General features: G+C 39.8%; 1 protein-coding gene across 1 annotated transcript in view; it reads right to left on the bottom strand.

Moving 5' to 3' along the window:
• Positions 1 to 26,116, bottom strand: part of LOC124721161 (inositol 1,4,5-trisphosphate receptor) — a 360,416-nt gene extending 334,300 nt beyond the window's left edge. The window contains exon 1 of the mRNA XM_047245990.1: positions 26,055 to 26,116. The gene's annotated coding sequence lies outside the window, so the exon portion shown is untranslated. The remainder of the gene's footprint in view (positions 1 to 26,054) is intronic.
• Positions 26,117 to 26,510: the final 394 nt, after the last annotated feature.

The following is a 26,510-nucleotide window of genomic DNA, read 5'->3' as shown; positions in this document are numbered from 1 at the left end:
ACACTTTTAAAAATCATGATGAACAGTGCCAGAATTCAACATCTCATTCATCATGGGGGGATGCTGATTCAGTTTTTCGGGTGGATAGAGGGAAGGACATGAAGACTTGGAAGGGGCATAGTTGCACATTTATGGGCATGAAGTCAGTATTCAAAGCAGACTGGAGTTAGTACAAGACGCATAGAAGCATATTCGTGCTCCAGGAGTGACCAGCAGGTGCCACTGGTTTGTGTAGCGATGAAGAGCAAAACTATGTTTTAGATTATAAGTTATCTGGAGCAAATTCAGTGTAAATCAAAAAACATTGTACAATAAGGAGCCATGAAATGAGGTAGTGCAATTGTTAAAGACACTGTCTTCATATCCAGGAGGATGAAATTCACTCTACCGGCCATCCTTATTTAGTTTTTCTAAACCATTTTAGGGAAATGCTGGGATGGTTCCTTCATCATGGAATGGGAGACCACCTGTCCTATGCTCACAAAAGCATACTTACACATTCTGTATGTATGTATATTTTTAAGTGGCTGTGTAGTACCACGCCCTGATGTAAGTAGTCTTCTGGAAGTAATGGCATATGGAATCTCTTGACGGTACATCTGTGATGATGTCCCTCATTTGTCACTGGCAGTGACTGTCCCTACTTGTGGTTCCATCGTGAGCTACCAACTCTTGACACGGAACATAGTTCTTTGGATGACACCACACACTCTTTGAGGTTGTGTGGAACCATGGCTTTCCTGTTTTAGAACTTCTTTAATTATTTTAGTATATCTAATTCTGAGATGGCATAAGGCAATACCATCCCTTCTTGAGCCTCGTAGCAAAGTCTGCCAGACCTTCGTGGTGAGTTTAATGGGCCATAGTTTATTAGCTTGTGTACTATTTTGCTATTCGTTTTCGCATTTTTTCAGGAGGTGGCACTGAATGTGTCTCCTGAAGTCAGTACTTGGAATACCTCATTCAAGTGTTTCCATCTGTGTTGCTTCTTTGGTTATTTTGTCAGCCAGCTCATTACCCGGAACACCGATATGACACAGTGTTCAGAGAAAAGTGGTGGACATCCCTCTACTGCGAAGTTGGTGACAGTTGACATAGACCATTGGATATTTTGGATAGCACTTGTCTATTGTTTGTAAAACACTCAAAAAGTCACTGCATATAATGAAATTCTATCAAGGGAAAGTCATTATGTTTTGCAGTGTTCTATGTATGTCTATTAACTCCACAATATAAATACTGAATTATTTAGATAGAGACCATTGTTCTCGACTCCAGTTGTGTATGTATGCAGAGCTGACTCTTTTATTATCTGTGGATCTGTCACTATAAAGGAGATTTAAATGAGGATACTCTTGGCTGACTGAATAAAATTCACAGTGACAAAAATTGGGAGTTGTATTGTCTTTGGTATCAAACCTTAGGTCCATCCTTACTACTTATTGGGTAACATACTATGCAGGCATTTGTGGCTGCTTGTATTGCATACAGGTAATTGGAGGAAGTTGAAGTTCATGTTGGAGGCTTTCTAGTCATACTGCTGCCAGTCATCCTGTTCTAAGAGAGTAATAAGGTCATTGGAATGTGAAATAAAATGGTATGACTGGGGTGATTAACCATGATTGTGTAGTTAAATAAATTTGATTGGTGTCACGTTTTCAGTGGTGGTACTCCCATTTCTACAACAAAGCTATTGACTGGGCTCGTTTGGAGAGCTCCAACTGCCAAAAGGACTGCATTGTGTTGGGCAGTGCAGCTGATCCATAAACAATGCTTCCATAGTGCAAACCAGAGCATTTTATAACATGTTAATGAAACAGATAGATTTGCACCCCAGGTACTTTTGCAGAGGAAATGGAAAGGACTGTGTTTCTTTGTGCAGGAAGCCTTGAACTGTCATATTTGTGGTGTTCAAGTAGTAGTCCTAGAAACTGATACTGGTCCACCACTTCCAGTAGCTGAGTTTCGAGGCACAGTTCTGGATGAGGATGGGCAGACTGTATTTTACAGAAGTAGATGTGCAGTTTAGTTGGTAAAAAACAATACCCAGGGCTTTTTGCCCATTTTTGAGCCTTCTGTATAGCTATCAGTAGTTAACATTCCACTGTACATAACAACACAACTATAAAATAAACAAAGGTGATCATCATATAATACTGGTGTGACTGTATGTCCCACTGGTTTTACTATGCCATTTGTTGTATATCTGATAAATGTGACACTTAAAACTGATCCTTGCGAGACCTCACTTTCCTGCTTGTAATGGTTGTTCAGGGTCATGCCCATCCTTATTCTAAGCACTCTAAGTGATGAAGATTTTGTATGAAGACAGGTAAATTTCCTCAAAAGCCTAATTTCTACAGAGGAGATGAATTGTGATGCTGCTATGTTGTATCAGACACCTTGTGTAAATCAAAGAACATTGCAATCAAATGTCAGTGGTGCACAAAGGTGTGTGTAATAGTAAAACTCCAATCCTACGATATGATCAGTGGCGGTTTGAGATATTTGGAGTCTGCACTGGAAGGAGATTTCTACATTTCAAACACCAAAAAAGCTATGCATCAATGATCCTTTCTAATAGTTCAGCCAGGTTACTTGTTAGGCTGACTGGTCTGTTGCGTTTCATTTTTTGGGCCTTGTCCTGATTTCAGTATAGGTACTGTGTTACTCTCTCTCCAGTACGATGAAAATTCACCATCTTGCCAAACCTTGCGAAAAATTTTTGCATTAGAGTTTTTACTACACACCAAAAAAAGTTTTGCATCACCCCAGTTTCCAGAACTCCTGAAGATAGAGATTGACTGTGGATATTGTATCACATACAAAGTCCGTTTGACTGTTCAGATGTCACTAAACCCGCCCAAAGATGTAAACAACCATATATGAGCAGCGCCTAATAGACAGAGGGGGTCCGTCAGCCAATCAGTTCCAGCCATTCCACCAGGAAGGAGGTCTGCGGCTCATGTTGTCTGTAGTTTAACCATGCCTAGACAGTCAATACAGTGGTTTGATCGCATCCGCATTGTCACTTTGTGCCAGGAAGGGCTCTCAACAAGGGAAGTGTCCAGGTGTCTCGGAGTGAACCAAAGTGATGTTGTTGGGACATGGAGCAAACACAGAGAGAGGAACTGTCGATGACATGCCTCCCTGAGGCCGCCCAAGAGCTACTACTGCAGTGAATGACCGCTACCTACGGATTATGGCTCAGAGGAATGCTGACAGCAATGCCAACATGTTGAATAATGCTTTTCGTGCAGCCACAGGACGTCGTGTTACGACTCAAACAGTGCGCAATAGGCTGCATGATGCGCAACTTCACTCCCGACGTCCACGGTGAGGTCCACCTTTGTAACCACAACACCATGCAATGCGGTACAGATGGGCCCAACAACATGCCGAATGGACCGCTCAGGATTGGCATCACATTCTCTTCACTGATGAGTGTCGCATATGCCTTCAACCAGACAATCGTCAGAGATGTGTTTGGAGGCAACACAGTCAGAATGAACACCTTAGAAACACTGGCCAGCGAGTGCCCCCATCATGCACGTCTTTTGAATGACTTCCTTCAGGACAACGACATCGCTCGCCTAGTGGCCAGCATGTTTTCCAGACATGTACCCTATCGAACATGCCTGGGATAGATTGAAAAGGGCCATTTATGGACGACGTGATCCACCAACCACTCTAAGGGACCTACATCTACATCTACATGTCTACTCTGCAATTCACATTTAAGTGCTTGGCAGAGGGTTCATCGAACCACAATCATACTATCTCTCTACCATTCCACTCCCGAACAGCGCGCGGGAAAAACGAACATCTAAACCTTTCTGTTCGAGCTCTGATTTCTCTTATTTTATTTTGATGATCATTCCTACCTATGTAGGTTGGGCTCAACAAAATATTTTCGCATTCGGAAGAGAAAGTTGGTGACTGAAACTTCGTAAATAGCTCTCACCGCGACGAAAAACGTCTTTGCTTTAATGACTTCCATCCCGACTCGCTTATCATATCTGCCACACTCTCTCCCCTATCACGTGATAACACAAAATGAGCTGCCCTTTTTTGCACCCTTTCGATGTCCTCCGTCAATCCCACCTGGTAAGGATCCCACACCGTGCAGCAATATTCTAACAGAGGACGAACGAGTGTAGTGTAAGCTGTCTCTTTAGTAGACTTGTTGCATCTTCTAAGTGTCCTGCCAATGAAACGCAACCTTTGGCTCGCCTTCCCCCACAATATTATCTATGTGGTCTTTCCAACTGAAGTTTTTCGTAATTTTAACACCCAGGTACTTAGTTGAATTGACAGCCTTGAGAATTGCACTATTTATCGAGTAATCGAATTCCAACGGATTTCTTTTGGAACTCATGTGGATCACCTCACACTTTTCGTTATTTAGCGTCAACTGCCACCTGCCACACCATACAGCAATCTTTTCTAAATCGCTTTGCAACTGATACTGGTCTTCGGATGACCTTACTAGACGGTAAATTACAGCATCATCTGCGAACAACCTAAGAGAACTGCTCAGATTGTCACCCAGGTAATTTATATAGATCAGGAACAGCAGAGGTCCCAGGACGCTTCCCTGGGGAACACCTGATATCACTTCAGTTTTACTCGATGATTTGCCGTCTATTACTACGAACTGCGACCTTCCTGACAGGAAATCACGAATCCAGTCGCACAACTGAGATGATGCCCCATAGGCCCGCAGCTTGATTAGAAGTCGCTTGTGAGGAATGGTGTAAAAAGCTTTCCTGAAATCTAGAAATACGGAATCAACTTGATATCCCCTGTCGATAGCGGCCATTACTACGTGCGAATAAAGAGCTAGCTGCGTTGCACAAGAACGATGTTTTCTGAAGCCATGCTGATTACGTATCAATAGATCGTTCCCTTCGAGGTGATTCTTAACGTTTGAATACAGTCTATGCTCCAAACCCCTATTGCAAACCGACGTCAATGATATAGGTCTGTAGTTCGATCGATTACTCCTACTACCCTTCTTAAACACTGGTGCGACCTGCGCAATTTTCCAATCTGTAGGTACAGATCTATCGGTGAGCGAGCGGTTGTATATGATTGCTAAGCAAAGGATTGCTCTGAAAGAAACCTAATCGGTATACAATCTGGACCTGAAGACTTGCCCGTATCAAGCGATCTGAGTTGCTTCGCAACCCCTAAGGTATCAACTAAGAAACTCATGCTAGCAGCTGTTCGTGTTTCAAATTCTGGAATATTCCATTTGTCTTCCCTGGTGAAGGAATTTCGGAAAACTGCATTCAATAACTCCGCTTTAGCGGCACAGTCGTCGGTAACAGTACCATCAGCACTGCGCAGCGAAGGTACTGATGGCGTCTTGCCGCTTGTGTACTTTACATACGACCAGAATTTCTTCGGATTTTCTACCAAATTTCGAGACAATGTTTCGTTGTGGAACCTATTAAAGGCATCTCGCATTGAAGTCCGTGCCAAATTTCACGCTTCTGTAAATTTTAGCCAATCTTCGGGATTTCACGTTCTTCTGAACTTCACATGCTTTTTCCATTGCCTCTGCAACAGCGTTCGGACCTGTTTTGCGTACCATGGGGAATCAGTTCCATCTCTTATCAATTTATGAGGTATGAATCTGTCAACTGCTATTGCTACTATATCTTTGAATTTGAGCCACATCTCGTCTACATTTGCATAGTCAGTTCGGAAGGAATGGAGATTGTCTCTTAGAATGGCTTCTAGTGACACTTTATCCGCTTTTTTAAATAAAATTATTTTGCATTTGTTTCTGGTGGATTTGGAAGAAACGGTATTGAGCCTAGCTACAACGACCTTGTGATTACTAATCCCTGTATCAGTCCTGATGCTCTCTATCAGCTCTGGATTGTTTGTGGCTAAGAGGTCAAGTGTGTTTTCGCAACCATTTACAATTCGTGTGGGTTCGTGGACTAACTGCTCGAAATAATTTTCGGAGAAAGCATTTAGGACAATCTCGGAAGATGTTTTCTGCCTACCACCGGTTTTGAACAAGTATTTTTGCCAACATATCGAGGGGACGTTGAAGTCCCCACCAACTATAACCGTATGAGTGGGGTATTTATTTGTTACGAGACACAAATTTTCTCTGAACTGTTCAGCAACTATATCATCTGAGTCTGGGGGTCGGTAGAAGGAGCCAATTATTAACTTAGTTCGGCTGTTAAGTATAACCTCCACCCATACCAATTCGCACGGAGTATCTACTTCGACTTCACTACAAGATAAACCACTACTGACAGACACAAACACTCCACCACCAATTCTGCCTAATCTATCTTTCCTGAACACCATCTGAGACTTCGCAAAAATTTCTGCAGAACTTATTTCAGGCTTTAGCCAGCTTTCTGTACCTATAACGATTTCAGCTTCTATGCTTTCTATTAGCGCTTGAAGCTCAGGGACTTTCCCAGCACAACTACAACAATTTACAACCACAATTCCGACTGTTCCTTGATCCAAGCACGTCCTGTATTTGCCATGCACCCTTTGAGATTGCAGCCCACCCCATACTTGCCCAAGACCTTCTAACCTAAAAAACTGCCCAGTCCACGCCACACAGCCTCCGCTACCCGTGTAGCCGCCAGCTGAGTGTAGTGAACTCCTGACCTATTCAGCAGAACCTGAAACCCCACCACCCTATGGCGCAAGTCAAGGAATCTGCAGCCAACACGGTCACAAAACCGTCGGAGCGTCTGATTCAGACCCTCCACCCAGCTCTGCACCAAAGGTCCGCAGTCGGTTCTGTCAACGATGCTGCAGATGGTGAGCTCTGCCTTCATCTCGTAAGCAAGACCGGCAGCCTTCACCAAATCAGATAGCCGCTGGAATCCAGAGAGAATTTCCTCAGATCCAAAGCGACACACGTCATTAGTGCCAACATGTGCCACTACCTGCAGCTGGCTGCACCCTGTGCTCTTCATGCCGGCCGAAATGGCCGTGCGGTTCTAGGCGCTGGTCTCTGGAGCCGCGAGACCGCTGCGGTCGCAGGTTCGAATCCTGCCTCGGGCATGGACGTGTGTGATGTCCTTAGGTTAAATAGGTTTAACTAGTTCTAAGTTCTAGGGGACTAATGACCTCAGAAGTTGAGTCCCATAGTGCTCAGAGCCATTTGAACCATTTTTTGTGCTCTTCATGGCATCCGCAATGACCCTTCCCACATCAGGAATGACTCCACCCGGAATGCACACAGAGTGCACACTGGATTTCTTCCCCTCCTTAGCCGCCATATCCCTAAGGGGCCCCATTATGCGCCTAACATTGGAGCTCCCAACTACCAATAAGCCCACCCTCTGTGATTGCCCGGACCTTGAAGGCTCCGGACGCCGAATCTACGTTGAGTGGGACAATCTGGACTAACAGTGCCATGATGAACTTGTGGATATAATGCCATGACGAATACAGAAATGCATCAGTGCAAGAGGACGTGCAGTAGCCCAGTAGGTACCGGTGTGTACAGCAATCTGGACCACATCTTGTTGTATGGTGGTACAGCATGCAATGTGTGGTTTTCATGAGCAATAAAAAGGGCAGAAATGATGTTTATGTTGATCTCTATTCCAATTTTCTGTACAGGTTCCGGAACTCTCAGAACTGAGGTGATCCTAAACTTTTTTTGATGTGTGTATTTCCAGCAGAATCATGAAGCATCTGATTTGTCTTGGCCTGAGGGCATATTATTACATTGCTTTAAAGCATTATTCAGTTCCAAGGCTGTAAAGGATGTATTGTAAGTAGCCAGGTCTGTTAAGATAAAAGATATGGTATTGTGTTCTGTTAAAAGGTGACGACGAGCAAAAATATAATAGCAATTTTTGGAGTCCATCATTTCCGCACAATTTACTGCTGAAAGTTCAGCATTGTTAGACAAACTGGGGTTAATTCCACCTTCATTAAGGATTTCCATTCTATTGGTGGCTTTAAATTAACTAGTCTGTCATAATTTGGACTACACTTGTGAAACTGTGGTATGTACTGTCAGTCAAGAATCATACTGTTACCAACATTCTTGCTTCTTTTGTTGCACTAACTAATGTGATTTTGTCCTTGATCACTTTAATAAAATTAAATTTTTGAAGAGTCATTCATCATTCTGTGATGGCATCTGCACTTTCTGTGCATCATCATGGAACAGGTATCCATCTAGAAGGACCTGAAGAGAATATTATCGTAGTGTTTGCAGCTCGGATGATCATTTCTGTAGCTTCTTTTACTTCATCAATCCTCTTCCCTGAATTTATCGTGACCTGTGCTTTAGCAGTGAAAGCATTCCAATTAACTCTTTGCAGTGACCAAAATGGTAAACAATCTGAGTGGTGTAAATTTGGGACCAATATAATAATTAGGTAATGGTCACTATTGCAAAAGTCATCAATATTCATTGGATCACAGGCCCAAGGTAAGGAAAACAGATTATCAAATCTATAGCAGAATAGGAGCTATAAGAAGTGCCAAAATGTGTTGGGGCTTCCAAATTTATTAAACACAGATCAGGGTCTATTTTTGCCATATACATTATGTCATCTGGGCATAGGAAGACAGTCTTTCAAAAAACTTGATCTTGTATTGCTATACATATTGCAGGATAGTTTGTGATTTAACTACCCAATTTCTTTCAAAGTGGTGATAGTAACCATTACAATTCCATTGTAAAATCATTGAAAACATGAAAAATTGTACAACTTTACGTGTGTATGATTAACGTACAAATAAGGCTTTGGCTTTGAATGCAGCCTTCACACCAGGGATAATAACTGTGTTGCATGCCACTTAGTTATGCATAACTGGATGTTTGTTAATAAAGGTTACACAGATAATATAATTTGAAAAAATATGTAACTTTTTTATGTCTTTCACCTTATTTTTATTTCTTTAGACAGTATGTGGACAACATACAATAAAAAATATTATTTTAGAGTTCAGCATTGACATCCTGTATGGAAAGCAGTAATTTTTGATATTGTACCTTGCAATGAAAACATAGGGTCACATCTGGAGGGCATGTTATGTCATCACCATCTGTATTTGAATGTTTCATCTGGATTTTAGATTATTTTGTAAAACAAAATTGTTAACGTTTTCTGTAAAGTAAAACTGATATTTTTCTACTTTTTTAAAAATGTTATCAATAAATGACAGTGGATGTTGCAGCACCATAGCAAACTAATAGGCAGCCATATGCACATGCATGTATGTATTAGGACTATTGACTATTAAAAGTTATTATTGTCACTTTGGTTGTTTTGTTCACACAGGCTATCTTATCAATGAGAGTACTCGTTGCTCACAATTTGTCTTTCTGTACAAAAGCTATCTGTGACCTTTTGACAACATACTGTACGACTAATTACAGGTTATAACAAGGTACGTCTATAAGCATATAGCTACTTGTTATATGGATACGTATACTGTGTGTCAACATTGCAGTGCACCATGTACTTTGTGTACTTTGTAACTTTTAGGTGTGTTGTTTGAGAATGGATGTGTCAGCCTGAAACAAGTAATCACTGCAGCAAAAATTGGATTTTCATTCAACTGAGAGGGAAAAAAAAAAACAAAATTTCCTGTGAAACTTTTGTTGATTGCAAAAAGCTACTTAAGCTCACAGAAGAAATCTACATACCAGTGATGATGATAAGCATTCAAGGTGGTCAACGAGAACTTTGGATCACTAACCGTCCCAAGCAGCCACAACTCATCCCCATAGCTGTGTGCATAGGGACAGCCCAAGCAGTCTACGAAGTCTAGTGTCAATGATGAAGAATCATGCTCCACTACCACAACAGACAATGCAGGAAAGGATGTTACACTCAAACTCTAGTAGGATTCAACTTGACCAAGAAACAATGTCAGCAAGTGTCAGCCATTCTGTGCCCATTTTCGGATGTTTTCAAATCTGGAGTTGAGATAAAATAGAACAAATGGCCCATAGTAAAACATCGTATCAACACTAGGGATCATCCACCAATTAGTCAGTTCTTGCATATGGTGTCAATAACTGAATGGCACAAAATTTGGGAGGAAATGGAGATGATGCTACAAGATGACAACATTTAACCTTCAGGGAATCCTGGATCCCCCTCCTGTGATCCTTGCAAAAAAGGAGGACAGCACATGGTGTTTCTGTGCTGACTACCAATGACTGAATAAAATCATGAAAAATTATGTCTACCCATTGCCGCACACTGATGACATCCTAGACTGCTCAAACTATGCTCTCATGCACCACAGCTTGTTGCATTACTGATGACTCTAGACAGAATCAGACACAGGTATCACTTGCCAAGTCTCTGCTGATCCATTAGACAGTATGTGAGCCGCAGTAAGGAATGTCAGTGACAAAAGCATGTGCCCCAATTACCTCCGGGACACCTGATACCAAATCCACATGCGGCAGCACCATTACACCAAATCTGAGTCAACCTCTTGGGAAGGTTACCAATGTTTCCAACTGGGAATTGATGGATAACATTCTGCACTGACTAGCTCACACTATCACCAAAGCTGTGCCAACTGCCAAAGCTATGGAAAATTGCAAGGTTCCTTGCAGAAGGCATTTTTAAACACAAAGCACACCACATGATGATCTCTGATTGCGGAAAAGTGTTTCAGTATTAGAGGTAATTTCACGTTGCAAAATAACCCACAAGATAAAAACTGCCTACCATCCAGAGATGAATAGCCTCACAGAATACTTTAATATGATGCTGACAGATATGCTCTTGATGTACAATGTTATCAACAGAGATCCTGGAATACAATACTGCCCATTGTGACTTAAGCACATAACACAGTGATTAAAGACATTACAGGCTTCACACCATTATTTCTGATTTACAGTCATGTGGCCAAAAAGAATGTATACACTGTCCCTGTTTCAACTGGACAATACTCAGGATGACTACATGAAACACCTTATTACTCAGACCAAAGAAACAGGATGGCTTGGTCACATACAGACTCTGGACATTCAGGGGAAAGACTGACAGCACTATAACACCAAGCACCAGCCAGTGAGAGATCAGCATAGCTTTTTATATCTGTGCAAAATAGGCGACTACCAAGAAAGTTACTAAAAATGCCACTCTGGTCTGTACTGTTTCCTTCATTGCATATCAGATGTCACATTCCAAGTCAAGGATTATGCCCTTTCATAAAGAAGATAAAAAGCAAAGAGATGTTGTCCGCATCCTCTGTATAAAACCCTCCTATGGTCCTGAAGCACAGATGGATGATGGGGGTTACCTTTGATGCTCATCACTGTGAAAACAATGTGACATGATGTGTTATAATACAGGGGGCCACAGACAAGATCTAGATCTAGGATGCCGATTAAAATTAGAAGTTCTCAGACACTGCCTTGCCGTGTCTCTCCACAAGTTGTGCTGTGATGTAGCGGTTAGTGTCACTGACTGGTGTGCTGCGGGTCCAATTCAAACCCAACCACTAGCAAATATTTGTAATTTTGTATTTACCATTTCCTTGTCAACCTAGAACCATAAGCATGCAAACGTCTGTATACAGGGTAAGCCAGAAATCCACTAACAAACCTTCAGAGTTGTTAGCATATTCTATTTTTGTATAAATAACGGCATACACTGTCCAGGCGGCAATTCTGTTCTTTCTGTGTGTTGATGTCTGTAATAAACATTCTTGCAGTACTATATTTGTTTGATGATCCAGCTTTCAGATTTGGACTCAGTTGTGGTTACAACCTGACAATATTGCACAAGAATATTATTTTACTTTAAAGATCGAATTGCATTAGGTAAATAGACAGGTAAATATACTTTTAAAATAAAATACAAAATTATTACATTTTAAGGAGTAGATCTACAGTGAATACTTGACATGATATTCATAACAGCATTGGGCAATAAGTAATACAGAGAACACCAGAGGATGGGGAAATGAACTCATAACAATCCAAAGAGGCAGCATATTAACAAAAGCTACATAAAAAAGATGCACATCAATGCTAAGCACTTAAATGCCCACTGCTACTACTATTTTGGTAACACTATCAATGTAGCAGAACACACAACAAAGCATGGCAACTACAAATAATAGTTGACAACATAGCTTGTGGTTTGTATTGTATTGTATGTTAACCAGGAACCTAGAAACGACAGAGAGGCTCTGTCACTGCCGCAGTCGCAGTGGTCCAGAACCCCACGACGACTACCACAGTCCACTTCACCCCTCCGCCGTCCCACACCGAACCCAGGGTTATTGTGCGGTTCGGCCCCCGGTGGTGGACCCCCCCCCACCTCACCCCAGGGAACGTCTCACACCAGATGAGTGTAACCCCTATGTTTGCGTGGTAGGGTAATGGTGGTGTACGCATACGTGGTGGAGAACTTGTTTGCACAGCAATCGCCGAAATAGTGTAGCTGAGGCAGAATATGGGGAACCAGCCTGCATTTGCCAAGGCAGATGGAAAACCACCTAAAAACCATCCACAGACTGGCTGGCTCACCAGACCTTGACACAAGTCCGCCGAGTGGATTCGTGGCTGGGACCAGGTGTTCCTTCCCACTCCGGAATGCGTGCGTTAGACCGCTCGGCTAACTGGGCGGGCAGCTTGTGGTTTAATGCAATAACATAACGAAATGAAAATATGGTGATGCCATAAAGAAATGAACACTAGAGAAAAGACTTGTACTTTGACATATATAACATATGAGACTGCTTAGTACAAAAGACACTATACCTAGTGACACCATTCAACTATAATCACCATGCCTTAGAGAAAGACTGTAGGATAAACATCTCCTCTAGCCTTTTCCATGCTTACTGATCTTCAGCAGTCAACATCCTGCATATTTTCTAATGCCATCTACCTACCTTACTTTAAGTCTTTGCATTGTTTTATCTTTATTTCTTAGAATCTATTACCAAAGACTTCCTTGGACCATTTACACACCATTTGCTGGCTACATATAGGTCTACTTCCCATTTGCATTTCAGTATCATTACAGCTATAATTAAGTTTTCTGCTACAGTCTGTTCCCTTGCACATCTGTCTTGTTTTGTTGTATCCCCTAATAAATCCCAACATGTATTCCTCCACTGCTAACAGTACAATGTTTTAACGTTTGTCTGAATGACATATATCTTGTCAAAACTGGCAATAAACAAGATTTGTTTCCTTTCCACTTCAAACACATCACGAGTCTTATTTTTTGTAACTCAAAGTCATTTCCCAAAAGCACTGCATAAAATGTTTACTCCCCTTCTTGTTTCCTTTCTTGCCCACACAACTGTTGTTTTCTAAATCCTAAATACAAAAACTTATCATTTGGTCTTATGAAGTCATTATTTTTTTATGCATTACTTTCTCAATATGTTGATTACACATTATATTAGCCCTATTAATACTGACTTTCAAACTTGCCCTGTTAAGCGCTTTCATTTGCTGCTGATGTTTACCCAGACTAGAGGTAAACAGTGCAGTGTCATCAAACAATGGGTCTAGATAGATATTTTTTACTGGTAGACATTGAAAGTTAAACATTCTGTACATATATCGCTCACATAATGGTGGTGGTGGTGGTGGTGGTGGGAGGAGGAGGAGGTTGTGGTGGTGGTTTTATTTATCTTTGGATCACTTTTACAAGGATATTGGAAAAATCGAGGTATTACAATTTGGCAACAACAAATTTACATAATTCATGTACAGGATGAACCAGAAGTCCAGCAAAGAACTTTTGGAGGTAGTAGTATGGTCTAAATAAAGAAAAAGTGACTAGTAATCATGGGCTCTAAACTGCATACCTTAAGAGCTATGAGCACTTGTTCCTCTTTGTTACTGTGAGACACATCTCTTCTACTGTAAGTGCTTTGCTTTCCATATTTTGGGAGGAGGTAGTATGGACCAAACCAAGAAAAACATTGTCTAGTAAACAAGGGCTCTAAAATCTGTATCTTACAAGCTCCAAGCACTTGTTCAGCAGAAGAGATGTGTCGCACAGTAACGAAGATGAACAAGTGGCCATAATTCTTAAGGTCTGCAGTTAAGTGCCCATGTTTAGTGGACATTGTTTTCTTGTTTTGGTCCTTATTACCTCCTACCCATGTGGAAATGTGGAAAGCAAACAGCTCACAGTGGAAGAGACATGTTTCACATAATCAGGCATAAACAAGTAACCATGTTTACTAGCCCCCCCCCCTTTTTTTGTTTCTTTTAGTTCACACTACCACCTCTCAACGTTTGTTGGTGGAGTTCTGGTTCACCCTGTACACAGGCATTTAAATACTTATAGGTGTAGCTTGACAAGGAACTGACAGTTGGTTGTAGCCTTATGGTAGGAAACATCCTGGCATTTGCCTAAAGCAATTTAGAGGAACCACAGAAAATGTAAATCAAGATGGATGGAAAAAGATGAAGATTGAGGCCTCCATTCTTCCTAACACAAGGCTTGTCTGTTTAAAGCAGAACTACACACTTGGCTTATTGCTAGTGTACAGTACCATTTAGGAAGAAGTTATTTAATAGTGTAAAAGGCTAATGATACTCTGTTTATTCATTTCTGACTACCAGTCACTGCACACACAATGTCATAATGCTAACACTATACATACACCACCAGCTGATGTAAGCGCCACAGTGATGCTGTTTTGTTTCCATTTTGTGTACTGCATCTTCCCATTTCGCTAGCCTGAAAAACTGAGTCAGCAGCCCTCTATAATTGACATTTTGCACTCAGGAAGAGGGTAACATAGCTTAAGTGTAAGGTTTTTCGGAAAAGGAAACCATAGTGTGAAAAGTTATGTGAAATGATAGGTATTTTGTTGTTATTAATATCATTTACTTGTGATATATTTTTTACCATACCACTACCCTGCGTTACCTAAGTAATCCTTCACTGTACAGAGTGCATGGCTTAACAAATACTTTTAACTGCCTTTTTAAATATGTTTGTTTCCATAACCTCTTCCGTCTCCATGGGCAATGGAAGTTTAGGTTTATTTCTTGGTAGAAAATGATGTTTTGAGTTTTATGTTTATTTCTTCTCAGTAATTGTTAAGTTCAGTCTAGATCTTGTTCTATGGTTATGGACAAAACTGTTTGTGCCATAATTATCAATGTTAGTTTGATGTGCAAAACTATTGGTACATTTACTTATATTGTGACCTTTACAACAAGTTCAATTGCTGTTATTGGTTACTATTCTTACCGTTCTTTTCTGTAGTTTGACAACTGTGTTCCTATTTCGTGTATTTATTCCCCAGAAAAGAATTCTATAGCTAATAAATGAACGTACGTATTAACAGTATGTAAATAAAAAGATACTGATTGTTACACACTGACAGAAGGACTAAGAGCATAACATGCTGAAGACATTCTTTTTGCCAGTATCTGCCCCCCCCCCCTCCTCCCTCACTTCAACTGAGACTCAATATTCACTCCTAGAAATTGTGCACTTGTTATGCAGTCTACAGAAGTACCATCCATATTTTAATTAACAATGTCAATTTTCCCTCTTTAAACTGGAATTTAGAGGATTTGTTTTCTTTCTGTTCAGTGTAACATTATTTCATATTGGCAATTCCTTGAGGGTTTCATTTACTTTCCCTGAACGGAGTAATATTTTCTTCTTCAGTGACTAATACTTCAGACACCAGCAAAGGGAATCTTTTCCCTGGTACTAACACTACTGTGAAAGTCACTGATGTGTATCAGCAGCAGTATTGCTCCTAATATGCTACACTGAGGAACTATATTAACGTAAATGTTTCACCAAAAGTTTAGCCTTATTTGAGTTTTGTGTCATCTCTACTCCTTGTACCCTATGTTCTTGGCATGATCAGAGCCAGTCATTTAGCTATGTCTCTTATTCCTAATGATTCAACCTCGCTCAGTAGTATCAAAAGCCTCACAAAGCTCTAGGAACATGCTTGCGACACATTCATCTTTGTTAAAAGCATCAAGTACCACTTTGGTGAATTCTACTATGGGTTTTCTGTATTACTTCCACTTCAGAATCCAAACTGCAATTCATTTACTCAAGACACAGGGAATTTGTGTGAATGTACTACACAATTTGTACAAACAAACAGTGCAATACCAGTAAACACATAAGAGAATCTGTGTTTGGAAGAAGGTAAAACACCACGACACGTACATGGGGTTGACCGTGCTGTACAATAAGGCACATAAACACGACAAAAACTAATGCAGCCTACAACACGACTCAAACCAAACAGCTGACTGCAGATGACCTAATGGATGGCAGAGTACTGTGAGTAAGACATCATAATACACTGCTGACACATTTGATGGAGCGCCAATGCAATGACTGTGCTAATATCCACAAAAAGCATCATGCAGCCCTTCCTATAAACACATGTTTCTCTCAGAATGTATGCATTTCTGGAATCATGTTTATTAGGCTTATTTTTCTTGTTTAGACGAGTACTACCACCTCCCAAAGTATTCAACACTGTTTTTTGAACACCCTGTATAGATATACCTATATATTCCTCCCACCTTTCAGTTTTCCCTTCTTGCTCAGTACTGGGTTTTCTATCTTAGCTCTTGATATTTATACAGCTGTTTCTCTTATCTCCAAAGGTTTCATAAATTTTCTTACAGGCAGCATCTATCTTTTTCCCCTCATTATGCATGCTTCTATAGCCTTGCATCTGTCCTCTAGCCATTCCTGCTTAGCTATTTTGAACTTTTTGTCAATTTCATCATTTAGACAGCTATATTCCCTTTCAGCTGCTTCATTTGCTGTATTTTTATATTTTCTCATTTTATCAACTAAATTCCACATATAATGTGTTATCCAGGAATTTCTATTAAGTCTTGCCTTACCTATTTGATCCTCTGCTGCCTTTCCTATTTCATCTTTCAAAGCTACCTGTTCATTTTCTATTGTTCTCCTTTTCCCCGTTTCAGACCAAAGTTGGCTAGTGCTCCCTGTGAAACTCTGTATTTGTCCAGGTTCCATCTCTTTAATTTTTTGCCTTCTTGCAATTTCCTCAAGTTTAGTCTGCAGTTAACACTCAATATATTGTTGTAAAAGTCCAAATCTCTTACAATTTAAAATCTGATTCCAACATTTCTCTTTCAATTATATAATCAGTCTGAAACCTTACAGTGTCCCCAGGTCTCTTCCACATATACAACCTTCTTTCAAGATTCTTAAACCAAGTATTAGCGGTGATAAAATTATGGTCTGTGCAAGATTCTAGCAGGCAGCTTCCTCTTTCATTTCTTTCCACCAGTACATGTTCTCCTACTATTTTTCTAACCCTTCCTTTTCCTACTACTGAATTCCAGTCACCTGTCCCAATTAAATTTTCATCTCCTTTAACTATGTCCTTTATTTCATCATAAATATTTCAATTTCGGAAATACGGAAGCGTCCGATCCCACCCATCTGCTTTGACCCATGACGTCACAAATATGGCGGAAACAAACAAACACACACACACACACACACACACACACACACACACAATTTCCACAAGAAGCCTAATGACACTAACGGGACAAGCGCGGGAAATGGGGTGTTTTGGGTGGGGGGCAAACTAAATATAAACAAATTTAGACACCTTGCGTAGCTACAACGTGTAAGTGAAGACAGCCATGCATGAATACCCACCCACCTCCCCAGGGGTCGTAACCCCTGCAACCCATAGAAGATAAAGATGCTTCAGTAGCTGATTAGTGTTTTTTGCCTTTTAAAACAAAATCTCACGGGATAGAACGAACAGATCAGAAAGATAAATATAATAAACTAAAACAGAAATTCGAGGAAACAGATAATTAAAATAAGTAATAAGTGTTTTTAAATTTTAAAAAAAATCTCATGAGATAGAACGAACAGACCAGAAAAGTAAATAAAATAAGATAAAACAGAACTGGAGACAGCCACACTCAAACCAAACTCCGCGCCGTCTTGACGTCACACACGACAACATCCTTACGTCACGAGTCAAAGCCGACGCGTGGGATCGGACGCTTCTGTCGACCCTCAATTTCTTCATCATCTGTGGAGTTAGCACGCATATAAACTTCCACTACTGTGGTTGGTGTTGGCTTCAGCTACCAGAAGCTGCAGTCATGTGTGTGTGTGTGTGTGTGTGTGTGTGTGTGTGTGTGTGTTTATATTTTTGACAAAGGCCTTGATGGCCGAAAGCTTATATTTTGACAGTCTTTTTGTTGTGCCTATCTGCGACTCAGCATCTCCACTATATGGTGAGTAACATCTTTCCTTTTCATAATATTGTCAGAATATTTCTGGTTATGGAGGATCTCTTTATCTGACTTGTCTTGCAGTACCAAATTTATCATCTTAATGATGAATTATAAAGAAGCTGTAGCACTGACATATACAGGCTATTATAAGTATTCTATCATCAGCTGCATCAACACATTTTTTTTTTCTCAAGAGCTGTTTTGTTAAGCCAAGTCAAAAGGTTCTCCACCTATGAAACCCACACAAAATGCGTTGGAAAGCTAAAAGATATTTAGTATGGCATGCAATATATACCGAAAAGATAGATTCGACACCATGGGAGAGGGCGCGTTCATTGCAGTTGACAAAAATCCTGTTTCTATTGAAGTCAAATTTGAGCATGACAGTGAAGTTAACTGGTTGTGTATAAAAGGTCCAGATGAAATCAAGTTAACTGTTGGATGTTTTTACCAGCCACCTGATTCACTGTGAGAGCTTTAGAGTCAATCAAAGACAGTCTACAGTCACTAGTATGTAAATACCCAGAACATGCAATACTGCTTGGAGGCAATTTTAACCTACCGAGTATAGACTGGATATTGACAATATCATAAAAAGTGTAGACTGCTACTCACCATACAGAGAAGATGTTGAACTGCAGACAGGCACAGTAAAAAGATTGCAAGACGTGTGAGCTTTTGGACCTAAGGCCTCCTTCTAAAGTAGACAACACACACAATTTCAGACAAGCGCAACACACACACACTTGACCACTGTCTCTGGCCACTGTGGCCATCACATGGCCTTCACTAAGTGGGTCTAAGGCATCTATCCAGTCACTCTTCAACCTGTCTACTGTGGTAGAAGAACACAGCAAACGGAAAACCGAAGTTTTACATTTCACGTTTAAGAAATCATTCACGCAGAAGAGTCATACAAACATGCCATCATTTGACTCTCATATGGACGACATAATAATAGGCATCCCTGTCACAGAGAAACAACTGAAAACAAATAAGTTGCCAGGGCCAGATAGAATCCCACTTCGGTTTTACAAAGAGTACACTACTGTACTGGACCTTTATTTAGCTTGTATATATAGTGAGTCTCTCGCCCTGGACCTTTATTTAGCTTGTATATATAGTGAGTCTCTCGCCCAGCACAAAGTCCCGAGCAACTGGGAAAAAGTGTTGCAGAATACTAGAGCACATTCTGATTTCGAATATAATAAATTGCCTAGAGATCAAAATGCTTATGTCCATGAAACAGCACAGTTTTAGAAAGCATCATTTTTGTGAAACTCAGCTTGCCCTTTTCTCACATGATATGGTGTGAATTATGGATGAAGGTCAAAAGACAGATTTCACATTCCTAGATTTCTGAAAAACACTGGACATGATACCGCACTGCAAACCATTAATGAAGGTTCCCAGATATGTGAATGGCTCGAAGTCTTCTTAAGTAAGAGAACCCAGCATGTTGTCGACAGCAAGTGTTCATCAGAGACAAGGGTATCATCAGGAGGGTCGCAGGGAAGTGTGATAGGACCACCGTTAGTTTCTATCCACATAAGTAATCTGGTGGACAAGGTGAGCAGCAATCCGATGATGCTGTGGTGTATGGGAAAGTGTCATTGTTGAGCGACTGTAGGAGAATACAAGATGACTTAGACAAAATTTCTAGCTGGTGTGTTGACCGGCAGCTACCTCTAAATGTAGAAAAACGTAAGTTAATACAAATAAGTAGGAAAAACAAACTTATAATGTTCGAATACAGCATTAGTAGTCTGTTATTTGATACAGTCATGTCATTTAAACACCTGGGTGTAACATTGCAAAACAATATGGAATGGAATGAGCACATGGTTTGTGGTACGGAAGGTAAATGGATGACTTTGGTTTATTGGGAAAATTTTGGGAAAGGGTGGTTCATCTGTAAAGGAGACTGAACATAGGATACTAGCGTCAACTGTTCTCAAGTACTGCTTGAGTGTTTGAGATCTGCATCAGGCCAGATTAAAGGAAGACATCTAAGCAATTCAGAGGTGAGCCTGTTACTGGTAGGTTCAAACAATGTGCAAGTAGTACAGAGATGCTTCATGAACTCAAAAAGGAATCTCTATAAGGAACTTGAAGTTTTTTCGAGGAACAATACTGAGAAATTTAGAGACCTGGATTTGAAGCTAACTGCACAATGATTCTACTGCCATCAACATACACTTTGTGTAAGGACAATGCTGCCACCAACATAAATTTCACATAAGGATCACAAAGATATGATGTAGTGGTGCAGGGTACCTCAGCCACGCACTGTACAGTGGCTGGTGGAGTATATATGTAGATCCAAGAGCTTTACTGATCTGTTGTCCCAAAATGAGAAGTAGTAGAAGCAGTTAATTCTAAAGTCCATGTTATTGTCTATTTAAACCAATTCATGTAGCAAGGTAAGACACAGATTTAATTGTGTGTGCCCCATGGTTTGAAGTGATCGCTTGTATACCCTCAGTCCACTACTCGTAACATTCTTTCATCCGGAATACTGATATCTCAGGAACTCAAAAACAGTACGAAGGCCTTAGACAGCACTAGCTATGGTGCCTGAAACAGCTGGAGATTCATGTGAACAGAGTTAAGCCTTGACACAACTAAGTACGTCTCAGACCTAACCTGCATGCTTCTAAATCTGAGTTCCTGGTCTCTACACAAGTTTGTGTGCTGATAATGTTCCAGTAGCAACTTAAGATCAATTTTACCTGCTAATGGTCATTAACACTTTGGAGACCGGCCACTTAGAAGAATATTGGACGTAGGAAACCGGTCATTTATGCCACTGTTTACAGTGTTACTGGCATATGTGTAATTGATGTATCTTCAAGAGTAACACATACTAAAAAAGGGCCAAGCATAATTATCTTACCACGAAAAAAAGTGCAAAGTGAGCTATTGAGCAATTTCTTCCTCTTGAGCGTCAAAAATTTCTTGCTCACTCAACAAGTATGATATATTTGTAGCATACTTACAGAAAACTGCAAAATCTAATTAGCCCTAGTACACACGCAAAATTACAACAATGCAATCATACTGGCTCGGCCATTTACAACAGCAGCTGTTACATTTGCTAACATTTCTTTCAAGATAATTCCAGAAATTGATAACACAAGGCAGCACCAGCCAAGGGGCAGGTCACGAGACGTCAAAACATTGTTCTCGTACGAAATTAGTCCAGTTGCACATTGAGAAAATTGCTGCCTGACATATACTCGGGCGCAGTCTTTTTAACACAATTTTGCTGCCCAAGCTACGTTTGGGCTTGGTTTGTGCATGATACGTAATACATTTAGTTAAGGAGACAGCAGACGTCGGTTCATAATGCAGGCTACAGTTTGAATTGGTAAGCAACCCATCCATATTTGTCCTCCACAAAATAAGCACCAACAGCTCCACCGTGTGAATGTCTGCACCGAACACTGGGCTCTAGTCTGATTGGTTCTCTTAATCTTCACAAAGATGTAATTTGAGGCTCTCCTCCCAGTTCTTATTAGTACACTTTTTGTTTACTATGTATGACATCTTAATTCAATTAACTGAATCCTTTGATACCAAGAAAGATTTCCTATTCACATTCATTACTGCTTCATCAACTCGCAAGCAAATTGTCACCATTCAGCCTAACCTACACCTTGAGCTACACCACAAATTACTCTGTCATCCCAACCTACATAAAATAGAATACAAACACACACAAATACTATAAGATGTTGTATGTCACAGTACTGTTAAATCATGGGACAAAGCCAACATCTGGTATTGACAGGTTCAGTCAATCCTCCAAATTTTAGTATTTACATAAATGAACCTTTACTGAAATGTTCAATGTTTTAATTGAAGATCAGTATTAAAGTACATAATCTAGTCTATTTTATCAGACAACTATAGTGATATTTCAGGAGCCAATGCAGTTTGCACTGAAAAGTGACTTACACTAATACCACTCTTATTTTTTGTTTTACACATCATCTCTCAGGTTTTCTTGGTCTGACTGCTTAATGGTGTACTCTTTCGAATACAGTCACGTTGCTAATTCCACTCTGTGCATAAAATGGTATCCACCTGCCTGTACACCAGAACGCACACCATTAACTGTTTTACATGCCTGAAGTTAGGCATACTCAACAATGAAATATTAACTATATGCAATTTAATTCAAAAGAGAGTACACAAGTATGAGCTCCTTTGCAAGCTAAGGTACTCCTACAAGAATTGGTACCATTCAGTGAAACTGGCCCACACCCTGCTGAGAAAGCACATTCTGTAAGAGTTTATTTTAATTTTATTTTTGTTGAAAAGGAGACGAAGAGGTAGGGGGGAAGGCTGAGTACTCCTGACAGAGTGAGGATTAACAGACCTTGCTAAAATTGCATAATATTAAATATAGTTAGTGAAATTGCTTTTAGAGGAGAGAAAGTGCAAAAATAATTATAACCTGGTGGAATACGTCGTTACAAACAATAACCTGACATGCAAACTTAAGTAAACAAATGTCACTGATACTTCCTTCAAACTGGTAAGATAAGTGTTCATGTTCCAGGGATCATTTTGCATGATAAATCATAATGATGTAAAACAAACATTTAAAGAAAAAAAAATTCATCCAAGGATTAGAAGGAGTTGTCAAGGAGAAACCTTTCAGTTTGTTTCCAAATTTTACTTTATTGTCTGTCAGGCATTTTATATCACTGGGTAAGTGATAAAAAACTTCAGTTACAGCAATCTGCGCATTAATTTGGGACAATGAATGTCATTTTCCTGCTGGTATTGTAATTATGTACATCACTGTTCCTTTTGAGCTGCAGTGGATTATTTACAACAAACTTCACGAGGGAATAAACATACTGTGAAGCAATAATCAGAATGTACCACATATTATTCTTGCTGCATATTTTCGAGCAATGAAGATTTTTGATAATGGAAAAATCCTGGATGGAAAATAAAAGGTGATACGAGGACAGACAAGCACTTCCTACTGTACAGAGAAGCCATTGATCAGCAGACAGGTAGACAATAAAGCAAAGACAACTGTTAATAAGCTACTGACCTTGCAATGTTTACCAGAAGATGCAAAAAATATATATAACAAGCACCCAACTATCTCTTTGTTAATTATGTAGTTTCCAGATTATTCTTGCATAATTCAAGAATTTTTGAAAACGTAAAAAGCAAAGCCTACAGTCTTTTATTATAATCAGAACGATTTTTTTTTTTTGTTTAAAATATCCCATTATGCATGTGACCCATGTTTTAACACACAAACTTAGGCACTGAAATGCAGCTACTTAGTACAGTAAACAGGGCAAAACTCATTCCACTGTACTGCCAATGTTTCAAAACTCCGGAAAATGAGGATCACAGCCAATTATTTCATGAAAATGAACTGAAAGCAAATGATACGCAATACAGTGTTCAATTTTGTTAATAGATTGTCCGTTTCCAGCATGTAATACATAAGTAATGTACTGGGCCTTCAAACACGACACTCTTGTAAATATAGTAATTACTAAGTCACCGGCAAAAACTTTTTTAAAAATGTGTATTCTGAATTATCTATGCTTTTCTATAATTCTTGCAGTCTTGGGTCCCTATTATATTTATTATGTGTGGTGGGGGAGGGGGGATAGCACCCCATACATACATTACCACCCCCACTCTCTCAACAGTTGTTTTCTGTTTTCTCTGCTGTCACTACAACACAACTAAAAAGAACTGTATGAAAGAAAGTACATAAAATAAGAGAAATAAAAATTTTAGTGATATCAAGGTGTTCTCCACTGGGAAAGTACAGTGAGATGAGAGCTTTTTAAGTACTGTCTGAAACTAACTGCAAAACAGCCAGTGAGGAAAACTACAATGACAACCCTTACCAGATCTTAGGCACCCACCAGAGAAATGGGGGGAAAAAAGATACAAAGGAGTCTCTTTGTATTCGTATGTGGGCATTCATCATGTGGCAGTGGCCACAGTAACAACCACTGAGGGTACAGGGTACAATCCGCTGCAAATGGTAAAGCTCAAAGTAATGGAAATGTAATGTACCATAATGGAATACATATGTAAAATAGACGAAAACATCCAATACTTTCTGATTACAAAGTCAGCATATAATCAATGGAATAACTGTAACGTAACATATTTCAGGTTACCCATCACCAGTGGAGTTGACTAGTTGAAATAAGCACAGATGCCAGGTGGTCTTGTTCAATTTATCTTAAAAATGTGTAGTTTATACCTGAAGGATGCCTTTACAAAGCTGTTTCTGACTGATTTATACGAAGTTTGGCTAACAGACGACACAAATGAGTAAAAGAAGCGTGGCTCAATACAATTATCAGTGCAAGTACGTCACATACATAGTTCACTAACTCGAGTAAGGGGTTCTACAAAAATGGTTTTACATATATCACATGAAGACTTAAATATTTTCTTCCCATTTCTACCATATCAACTAAAGGCTGAATACGTCTAACATTAACACCAGTTACACGTATGATGAAGTGTAATAACTGAAATTACAGTCTTGGAAAAAACTAAAAACACTTCCATCTCCCTTACTAATTCCTACAGTTTACACATACAATCGTCACAGATGCACTAAGTGAACAGAAAATTAATATCACTAACGAAAACTTATGAGAACAAAAACTAGCGTAACACAAAAATTCGCGCTTTACACAGAAATGGAAAGTGAATTCTCGTGTGTGACATAATTATTATAACAAAACATCAAAGGGAGGAACTACATTCATTTGCAAAATCAAGTGAATTCTGTACACTAAGGCTGTCAACAATGATGTTCAACCACCTCGCAAATTACACACTGAGTGACGTTTGTCGGTGAGATACATAGTGTTCCAGTAAGGATTAAATTGGCTATTCAGTCCAAAATTACTGAAAACTAATAGTCCACTGACAAAGGGAGAAGTGGCCACTAGTGGGAACCACGTAAGAATACACAGCGAAAAATCGTTTGCGCGTTGATGAATGTAGATGACGGATGTTGACATCTTGTACATTCGAACACGATGGTTCGTTTTTATTTATTTTTTAGACAAATTTGACTGTTCTTGATGCTACACACAAGCAGAAACTGTATTTATTGTGAGTTACTTCGTGGCTCGCCACATAAAAAATAGAAGAAATCACTATCGTTATGGATAGAGCACCTATCCTTCACGGCAGAGTGTAACAGTTGCGATACACGACACTGAATCCACTACCCCGTCGAATAGTGAGTAAGAATCTCAGTACTGGCGTTAGAAATCCAAAAGTCTTGTTTAACTGTTGTCTTCAAGCCGCTGACCATTACAGTAATCGTTATGTCGTCTTCGATATTGTTTACTTCACAGGGTGCATCAAAATAAAGAAATGCAATGACAACTTCCAAGGATGAGAAGGGATAAAAATTACTAAGGAATCAGTCTTGTACGTTGGTGCATTTAAGAGAAAGAAAAAATTTTTCCTCTGCCGAATGCTGCAACATCCGCTTATATTTTGTTTCACAAAACTTGTGTTAGCTCACATCACCAATCACCGCACCACTAGAAAATAAACGCTAAAATTTCTGAAAATTCACTTAATTACGCGAATTATATGGTTTCATTATATGAATGCAAATAAGATTCAACAGAGTGGAAATAATTCGCGCAGTTATATTATGCAGAGCACTAATGTATCCTGTATCTGAATTCACTCAGTTTTCCGTCCGTCGAAGCATCAACAGTAAACAAAAAAGCTCTCATAACTACATACTCCAATTTGCACGCCTTACCATTAAACCAAATATTTACAACACGGGACTAATTTGAACTGGACACTCACAAGCACATCACTACATCGAAATACAACACACCAAACATGAGCACGGTAAAGATAGTCCTGTGCCTTCAAGTCGCCATTCTGTCATTTATGAGCAAACACACCGTTCCGTCAGCCTTGGTTTGCCACAATATTGCATCCCATTGATAAGTTGACGTGTATTTTGCAATAAGTGAATAACAAAATGGCCAAAAATCAACAACTCATGTAAATATCACAGTACCGAAGAACTATCTCTTCAACTTTAGTATTGTTCACTGAAAACTTTCCGTAATGCACAAAAACAAGTTCTAGAGCACTTGAGATGGACGTTACATACACCACTAACATCTTTTAACTTTCCTTCCACGCCTTTCACCAACAAAGAATTTGTTTAAGACGCCGAACAATTATGGTACAGAAGGATTTA

This window comes from Schistocerca piceifrons, chromosome X, assembly GCF_021461385.2.
Source record: "Schistocerca piceifrons isolate TAMUIC-IGC-003096 chromosome X, iqSchPice1.1, whole genome shotgun sequence".
Taxonomy (NCBI): Eukaryota; Metazoa; Arthropoda; class Insecta; order Orthoptera; family Acrididae; genus Schistocerca; species Schistocerca piceifrons.
This window is presented reverse-complemented; position numbering and strand designations above follow the sequence as displayed.